Here is a 9,929-nt window from a genome sequence, read left to right on the forward strand (position 1 = left end):
ATGATGGTTAAGGATCTAGATACTTGAAATGAATGTCTAAAGGGAATTGAAGATGTGAAAAAACTTGTTTTCACTATTGCTTCTGTAAAAAATACCATCTCCACTCACCAAATAATTCCTTATTTCTCATAGATCCAATGACTGACATGTACTTGGACCTACTTTTGAGTTCTTTGTCCTATAGCAAGAAAATCAATGAATGTTACCTGTTAAATTCTACTTGTTGATTCAGTGACAGGAGAAGCTCTAAGTTGCTACTTAGCAGTGTCAACTTTAGTTCAATGGAACCATTGTTATATAACCCCCCCACAGACACACACAGTAGAAGAGCTATTATCCTGGGACCAAGACTTCTATATTAGTAGAGCCCAAAGTTGTAGTTAGAGGATGCAGATGTTTTTCTTGTGGAACACTGGGGTTAATAGTGAGAAGTGCCATTGTAGTTCCACCTCTTGATAGTCACTCCCTACAGTTCTGGCTGTAGGACAAATCAATATCATCACATACTGGTTGCTGACTTAGGTCATATACTACATCCTAGAAGCTATTTTCCCTGCTTTGGAAATTGTTGCCCTCTAGCTGACACCATAAGGAAGTCTTCAAAAGTCCATGTCACTGCCAATGAAGGTATAAGAAGCCTACAGAACACCAAATAGAGTGGACCACAAAAAAAATCCCCTCGCCACATAATAATCAAGACCCCAAACATACAGAATAAAGAAAGAATATTAAGAGCAGCTAAGGAAAAAGGTCAAGTAACATATAAAGGCAGACCTATCAGAATTACACCTGATTTCTCCATGGAAACTCTGAAAGCCAGAAGGTCCTGGATAGATATTCTACCTACACTAAGAGACCATGGGTGCCAGCCCAGACTACTATACCCGGCAAAGCTCTCAATCACTATAGACGGAGAAAACAAGATATTCCATGACAAAACTAGATTCAAGCAATATGTGTCCACTAACCCAGCCCTACAGAAAATTTTGGAAGGAAAACTCCAACCCAAGGAAGCTAACTACAACCAGAAAAACATAAGCATTAGAAAACCCCTCTCTACCAACAGCCAAAAGAACAAAGGGGTGAAATTCCACCCATAATTCCACCACCAACAACCATCGCAAATCGAAGAAGGATGAGAAATCAATGGTCATTAATATCCCTCAATATTAATGGCCTTAACTCACCCATAAAAAGACACAGACTAGCAGAATGGATTCGAAGACAGAACCCTTCCTTCTGCTGCATACAAGAAACACACCTCACCCTCAAAGACAGACATTACCTGAGAGTTAAAGGTTGGGAAAAAATTTTTCAATCAAATGGACCCAAGAAACAAGCTGGGGTAGCAATCCTAATATCTAACAAACTAGACTTTAAAATAAAATCAATCAAAAGAGATAAAGGAGGTCATTACATACTCATCACAGGTGAAACCCACCAAGATGAAGTGTCTATCCTGAACATCTATGCCCCCAATACAAAGGCATCCACATTCGTTAAAGAAACATTATTAGAACTTAAATCTCATCTAAAGCCCCACACAGTTATAGTGGGAGATTTCAACACACCACTCTCACCACTAGACAAGAATACCAGACAGAAACTCAACAAACAAGCAAAGGGTCTAATAGAAGTAATGACCCAACTGGGATTAACAGATATCTATAGAACATTTCATCCACATAAAAAAGAATATACCTTCTTCTCACCACCACATGGAACCTTCTCAAAAATCGACCACATACTTGGCAACATATCAAACCTCAGCAGCTACAAAAAAATTGGAATAACTCCATGCATCTTATCAGACCACCATGCCTTAAAATTAGAATTCAACAACAACACAATTTGCAGAAAACCTACAAACTCATGGAAATTGAATAATGCTCAACTGCACCATCCCTGGGTCAAAGAGGAAATAAAAAAAGAAATTAAAGACTTCCTCGAATTCAATGAGAATAAAGACACAACATACCCAAACCTATGGGACACCTTGAAAGCAGTGCTACGGGGGAAGTTCATAGCACTAAGTGATCACATGAAGAAACAGGAAAACAGTTATACCAGAGAATTAACATCACAGCTAAAAGCTCTAGAACACAAAGAAGCAAACTCCCCCAGGAGGAGTAGACGCCAGGAAATAATCAAATTGAGGGCTGAAATCAACAAAGTAGAAACCAGGAAAACAATACAAAGAATCAATGCAACGAAGAGTTGGTTCTTTGAGAAAATCAGCAAGATAGACAAACCTTTGTCCAAACTTACCAAACAGCAGAGAGTGAACACGCAAATTAACAAAATCAGAAATGAAAAGGGGGACATAACAACAGACTCTGAGGAAATCCAGAGAATCATTAGGTCATACTTTGAAAACCTGTACTCCACAAAATTCGAAAATTTAAAGGAAATGGATGACTTCCTGGACAGCTATCATTTGCCAAAACTAAATCAAGAACAGATAAGCAATTTAAATAGACCTATAACCCCTATGGAAATAGAAGCTGTCATCAAAAGTCTCCCAACCAAAAAAAGTCCAGGTCCAGATGGCCTCAGTGCAGAATTCTACCACAAATTCAAAGAACAGCTTATACCAATTCTTCTCAAAGTGTTCCACACAATAGAAGCAGAAGGGTCTTTGCCAAACTCTTTCTATGAGGCTTCAATAACCTTGATCCCCAAGCCACACAAAGATACAACCAAGAAAGAGAACTTCAGACCAATATCCCTCATGAACATTGATGCAAAAATACTCAATAAAATACTGGCAAATCGGATCCAAGAACACATCAAAACAATCATTAACCACGATCAAGTAGGTTTCATCCCAGGGATGCAGGGATGGTTCAACATGAAAAATCCATCAACGTAATCCACCATATAAACAAGCTGAAAAACAAAAATCACATGATCATCTCACTAGATGCTGAAAAAGCCTTTGACAAAATCCAACACCCCTTCATGATAAAGGTCTTGGAGAGATCTGGGATAACAGGGACATACTTAAACATAATAAAAGCCATATACAGTAAACCAACAGCCAACATCAAACTAAATGGACAGAAACTCAACACAATTCCTCTAAAATCAGGAACAAAACAAGGCTGTCCACTCTCTCCATACCTTTTCAACATGGTACTTGAAGTTCTAGCTATTGCCATACGACAACAAAGGGGGATCAAGGGGATACAAATTGGGAAGGAAGAGGTCAAACTTTCACTGTTTGCAGACGATATGATAGTTTACATCAATGACCCAAAGAACTCTACCAGGGAACTCTTACAGCTGATTAACACCTTCAGCAAAGTGGCAGGCTACAAGATCAACTCAAGAAAGTCAGTAGCCCTATTATATACAGATGATAAAAGGGCTGAAAAAGAAATCAGAGAAACATCACCCTTTACAATTGCCACAAACAACATAAAATACCTTGGGGTAACGCTAACCAAACAAGTGAAAGACCTGTATCGTAAGAACTTTGAATCTTTAAAGAAAGAAATTAAAGAAGCCCTCAGAAAATGGAAAGATCTCCCATGCTCTTGGATAGGTAGGATCAATGTAGTAAAAATGGCAATCCTGCCAAAAGCAATCTACAGATTCAATGCAATCCCCATTAAAATCCCAGCACAATTCTTCACAGACATTGAAAGAACAATAATCAATTTTGTATGGAAAAACAAAAGACCCAGGATAGCCAAAACAACCCTGTTCAACAAGGCAACGTCCGGAGGCATCACCATCCCTGACCTCAAGCTCTATTATAGAGCTATAGTCCTGAAAACAGCTTGGTATTGGCACAAAAATAGACAGGTAGACCAATGGAATCGAATTGAAAATCCGGGTGTTAACCCACACACGTACGAACATCTGATCTTTGACAAAGAAGCTAAAAATATACAATGGAATAAAGAAAGCATCTTCAACAAATGGTGCTGGCATAATTGGAGACTGGCATGTAGAAGAATGCGGATCGATCCATGTTTATCGCCATGCACAAAACTTAAGTCCAAATGGATCAAAGACCTCAACATAAATCCAGCCACACTGAACCTCATAGAAGAGAAAGTGGGTGGAACCCTTGAACGAATTGGTACAGGAGACAGCTTCCTGAACATAACACCAGTAGCACAGACAGTGAGATCAACAATTAATAAATGGGACCTACTGAAACTGAGAAGCTTCTGTAAGGCAAAGGACACAGTCAGCAAGACAAAAAGGCAGCCCACAGAATGGGAAAAAATATTCACTAATCCCACATCTGACAGAGGGTTGATCTCCAAAATTTACAAAGAACTCAAGAAGCAAGTCTCCAAAACACCAAAGGACCCTATTAAAAAGTGGGCTGCAGAACTAAATAGAGAGTTTTCAATAGAGGAGTCTAAAATGGCTGAGAGGCACTTGAGAAAGTGCTCAACATCCTTAGCCATCCGGGAAATGCAAATCAAAACAACTCTGAGATACCATCTCACTCCTGTCAGAATGGCTAAAATAAAAAACACCAATGACAATTTATGCTGGAGAGGATGTGGTGAAAGGGGGACACTCCTCCATTGCTGGTGGGAGTGCCAACTGGTTCAGCCACTTTGGAAATCAGTATGGAGATTCCTCAGAAAAATGGGAATAAACCTACCACAAGACCCAGCAACTCCACTCTTAGGCATATATCCAAAAGATGCCCATTCATACAACAAAGATGTCTGTTCCACTGTGTTCATAGCAGCTTTATTTGTAATAGCCAGAACTTGGAAGCAACCTAGATGTCCCTCACCCAAAGAGTGGATAGAGAAAATGTGGCACATCTACACAATGGAGTACTATTCAGCAGAAAAAAAATAATGGAATCATGAGATTCGCAGGCAAATGGATGACACTAGAAGAAACCATCTTGAGTGAGGTAACCCAGTCACAAAAAGAGAAACATGGCATGTACTCTCTCATATATGGATTTTAGACATAGATCTGGGGAGTGCCAGCCTACAATCCTATGGCCAGAGAGTCTGGGAAACAGAAACTACATTTAGTGGCTGGTTAAGTACTGAGCTGAACTCAAGAAAGCCAGTATCAGAGAGGGAGGACTGATGATCAAAGGGATTAAGACTGGGCTGGTTTAACCCCCAGAAACAGCTGACCAGACAAAGGTTAACTCTTGAATCCCAGGCATCAGCCTGGGAATCCAGCATGGGACTGATCAAGACCCCCTGAATCTGGGTGTCAGTGAGGAGGCCTAGGTAATCTATTGAGCCTTGGGCAGCAGATCAGTACCCATCCCAAGTATACACACGGACTTTGGACTCCCATAGAACAATGTGAGGTGCACTCTCACCCTGAACTCTTGGGGAAGGGTCTAGGCCCTGCCCTATATGAAATGACAGACTGTGGACACCCCCATGGAGGGCCTCACCCTCCCTGGGGGAATGAGGGGATAACGGGGGGGGGAGAATGGGGGAGGGCACGGGAGGAGGGGAGGGAAAAGGAGAGGGACCTGGAACTGACTTGTGAAGCAACGTTGTTTCTTATCTAAATTTAAAAAAAAGAATAAAAAAATCATAAAAAAAAGTCCATGTCACTGTACTTGCAAGCTAGTTACTTCTAGATGGTGAAGAACAAGGGAGGACCAGTGAATTCCATGAGCACAGGCCTTTTCTGTACTTCACTTGCTGTGACGAAGTAACTCCTTAGCTATAATAAACAGTGCATGTAAGATACCATGCTAGCTGGACGTTGGTGGCGCATGACTTTTATCCCAGCACTTGGAAGGCAGAGGCAGGCGGATCTCTGTGAGTTCGAGGCCAGCCTGGTCTATAGAGTGAGTTCCAGGACAGCCTCCAAGCAATACAGAGAAACCTTGTCTCGATACCATGCCACAAATGGTAGTTTTAGTGAAGAATTGCAGGCAGGAAAGAAAGGTCCTAGCTTGAGTAACTGTCTCCTTTAATAAAACAAAGCATTATTATTGGTATAGTTGGAGGAGTGAACTTACTAAATCAACCTGCTACTAGGGGTCTGTCTGGTGCTGTAAGGAACTGTCATATAGTGACTTAGCATTCAGCTATTAGCATGGCTAACTATGGCCAGATTGACTTTAGTGAGTGGAAATTCATAATGCTTAATCCACACATGGTCTCCAGCTGGGCCATCGGTGTGTTCATGAGCCATTGGGCAACGATAAGAATGCCCAAATGATTGGTTTGGAACACTGGATATCTGGTGTTTCTAGAAGAGCAATCTGTAATTGCTTAAAAATATTTTCCCCTTTTTAGCCGGGCGGTGGTGCTGCACGCCTTTAATCCAAGCACTCTGGAGGCAGAGGCAGGCGGATCTCTGTGAGTTCGAGGCGGGGCTGGACCGATAGCCTCCAAAACAATACAGAGAAACCCTGTCTCGTAAAAACAAAAAAAAAATTCCCCCTTTTTATTTAAATTAGAAACAAGCTTGTTTTATATGTCAATTCCAGTTTTCTCTCCATCTCCTCCCCTGCCCCTCACCATTAAAATATTTTTAATTAATATTATTTTTCAATATATTTTGTTCATGTTTTTCTCCTCTCCCAATTCCTTCCAGGTCTTCCTCAGCTGTCTACCTACACAAATTTATGCTCTCTTTCTCTTTTATGAAATACCAAAACCAAAACAACCCCTCCTCACACACACACAAAAATGAAAGTCAAAATAAGCAAAAGACAAATAAGGGGAAAAAAAGCCCAAACAAAGCAAAATGGATCAAAAGGGCCTCAAAAATTACCACTGAGTTCATCTTGTGTTGGTGAACTTCTCCTGGGCATGGGCCCGCCCTGGATTGTGATCAATATCCAATGACACTCCCCAGGAGAAAACTGATTTTCCCTTTGCCAGTGGGAATCAGTTGCAGATAGCTTTATGATTAGGGACTCTGTGTCTATTTCCCCCTCTCAGTGGACCCTGTCTGGCTCGAAACTGTGCAGGTCTTGCACTTATTGTTACAATCTTTGTGAGCCCATATGTGTGTCAGTCCCATATGTGCATTGTGTCTGGAAGACATTGTTTCCTTAGAGGTATCCAACTGCTTATTTTGTTTTCATTTAGAGTAACCCAGAATTCACATCTTTCTAAAGTCTATGTAGCATTATTTTTAAAACAAAGTGACCAAGGACTGGGCCATTCACCATGGTTCAACAAATTTCAGAGAGTAGTAACATGCAGAGCATATTACAGTGAGTGAGAAATCAGTTGGGTTTATAACATATGACCTTGCTACAGAGGAAGTACAAATGACTACATAGTAAATTACAACTGACACTTAAGTAATAAATAATATAGTTTTTGTGTTGACCGTGATTTCCTTGGCTTGTGGAATACAAGTTGCTGTAGTTCAGAAGGGCAGCTGGGAGCCCCTGAAGCCTTCCCTTCACACACATTCCTCCTTTGCTCAGCCAACATGAACAAACAAAGGCAGTGTTCAATTCCAGGGCATAATGGCAGAGACTAGTGTCCCTCCTAAAAATCCAAAGGATAATGTATGTGTAGACCAGAATTGGATGTATGTCAAGTATCTTTTCCATTTGTTTCACCTTAGTGGTTTTTCTTAAAGATTTGTTTTTATTTTATATGTATGTATAAGCACTTGCATGTATACATGTGAATCACATGCATACAGTACCCTTGGAGGCCAGAAGTGGGCATTGGATCAGAATAACTGGAGTTACAGTTAGTTGTGTGTGGATGGAACCCAGTGTTGCAGCTGTCTAGTCCCAAATAAACACACAGAGGCTTATATTAATTATAAACTGTTTGGCTGATGGCTCAGGCTTCTTATTGGCTAGCTCTCTACTACTTTTTAACCCATTTATATTAATCTATGCATCTCCATGTGGTCTCGGCTTACCGAAGAATGCCTGGGTGTCCTACCTTCCCGGTAGCTACATGGCATCTCCCTGACTCTGCCTACCGCCTTTCCCTGTCCCTGTTTGGATTTCCTGCCTGGCTAAATCCTGCCCACCCATTGGCCAAAATAGCTTTATTCACCAACCAAAAAGAGAAACATACATTTACAGCATATGGAATGGACATCCCCATCAGATGTGAGCTGCTATGTGAGTGCTGGGAACACAAACCTAAGTCTCTCACTGAACCTGGAGTTCACCAGTTCAGCTAGACTGACTAGCTAGTGAGACCTAGTATTCATTCTATGTCTACCTCCTCATCACAAGGATTATAGGTGTGCACTTGAACCAGTTTTTTTTTTTACATGGGTCCTGGGGGCTGGTCTCAGGTCCTCATGGGTATTTGGCAAGCATTTTACCAACAGAGCCCTCTCCCCACTCTTGATCACAGAATTCTTTACAGTTTTTATCTAAAGTCCTGTTAGTTTTCATGTGCTTTGTTATAAATTAGGCTGGAGGGGTCTGGCCATCTGGGCATCTTAGAGAAAATCTTGGTGATCATTGCACTGATGACACCAAGCTGCTGTAGCAGGAGGTACCAGAGATGCTCTTTGGCAGAAGATGACAGTTTGTTGTTGGTGGCATTGGAAAGATATGTGCACAAGGGGGCAGGAGATAAAATCCATGGTGATTCAAAGACTTACTGGCAGCTGGCTGCTTTATAGCCATTCTTAATGGGGTCTTAAAAGAGTGGCAGTAGAAAAGTTTTCTGGAGGCAGAGTTCTGAGTGGCATGCCTAGGCATCTGCATTGTGTGGAAGAAATGTTTGGAGAGCACAAGTGGCTGAAAATGGTCTAGCTAGTTGTCCAGGAACTCAGAAGTACTAGAACAAAAGAGATATAGGAAAAGCATGTAATGGCTATATTGCATAAATACTCCATGGTAAGATTTCTTAAAATCACATTTTAATGCCCAACAAAAACATCCGATACAGAAGCAACACTGGGCATCCAGGCAAGGAAATGATAATGGATTCATGAGCAGAGGGCACACAGTGGTAGAGGACACATGTGAGCCAGCAGCCCAGGCTCCCACTTATCAATACGGATGTCATAGTGCCCTTAAGAATAAGGGGTCTCACAGGAAAGTGACTTCTGAACTTGCAAAGCAAGATGGACAGTCCTGCAGGGTTCCTGCTTCATGGAAGAGTCTTCCAGACATTCTGCACGACACAGAAGATATTGACTGTCAAACTGCTAATGCAGGCGGACAGTTTAAAATTTCCTGCTTCACTGAGAAGTCTGCCAGACACACTGTGGCCTATGGCTGGAAGATGGATGCCCCAACATTCCAGAAGAACTTCTGGTGACTGTCCAGGTAGCGTGATGTCTCTGTCAATTCTAGAGTTTACATACTATTCTTCTGTGGTCTTTGATGGAGTTGAAGACAGATAGTTATGGTTATAGTTTTCCTTAGTTAGGATTAAAGATAAGTTACATATAAGACGTTAGACCCACAAGGACAGGATAGATGACAGAATATTTTCTATAAATTTTGCCAAATGTTAATTGATTAAATATTGTAACTATAGTTCTTATTTGATAACTGTTTTGTTATATATAATTTTACTATGTTAATATTAAAACCCTTCTTTTTATTTAGACAGAAAAGAGGAGATGAGCCCGGTGGTGGTGATGCACACCTTTAATCCCAGCATTCAGGAGGCAGAGGCAGGTGGATCTCTGTGCGTTTAAGACCAGCCTGGTCTACAAAGTGAGTTCCAGGACAGCCTTCAAGGCCACAGAGAAACCCTGTCTCGAAAAACCAAAAAAAAAAAAAAAAAAAAAAAAAAAAAAAAAAGAGGAGATGATGGGGGAAGTCCTGTGTATGTGTTTCTCTTATTGGTTGATGAATAAAACACTGACTAGCTGGGAAAAAAAAGAATAACAGGTCTGTTTGCAACAGAATCCATTGGTGAGTGTCTAATGTGACACTATTCATTGACGAGATCAATCATCAACCTGGTGGAAAGCTGACTCCATAGGCCCCCTTCATCTTACAAAGACCAGTG

This window comes from Mesocricetus auratus, unplaced genomic scaffold, assembly GCF_017639785.1.
Source record: "Mesocricetus auratus isolate SY011 unplaced genomic scaffold, BCM_Maur_2.0 Super-Scaffold_100009, whole genome shotgun sequence".
Taxonomy (NCBI): Eukaryota; Metazoa; Chordata; class Mammalia; order Rodentia; family Cricetidae; genus Mesocricetus; species Mesocricetus auratus.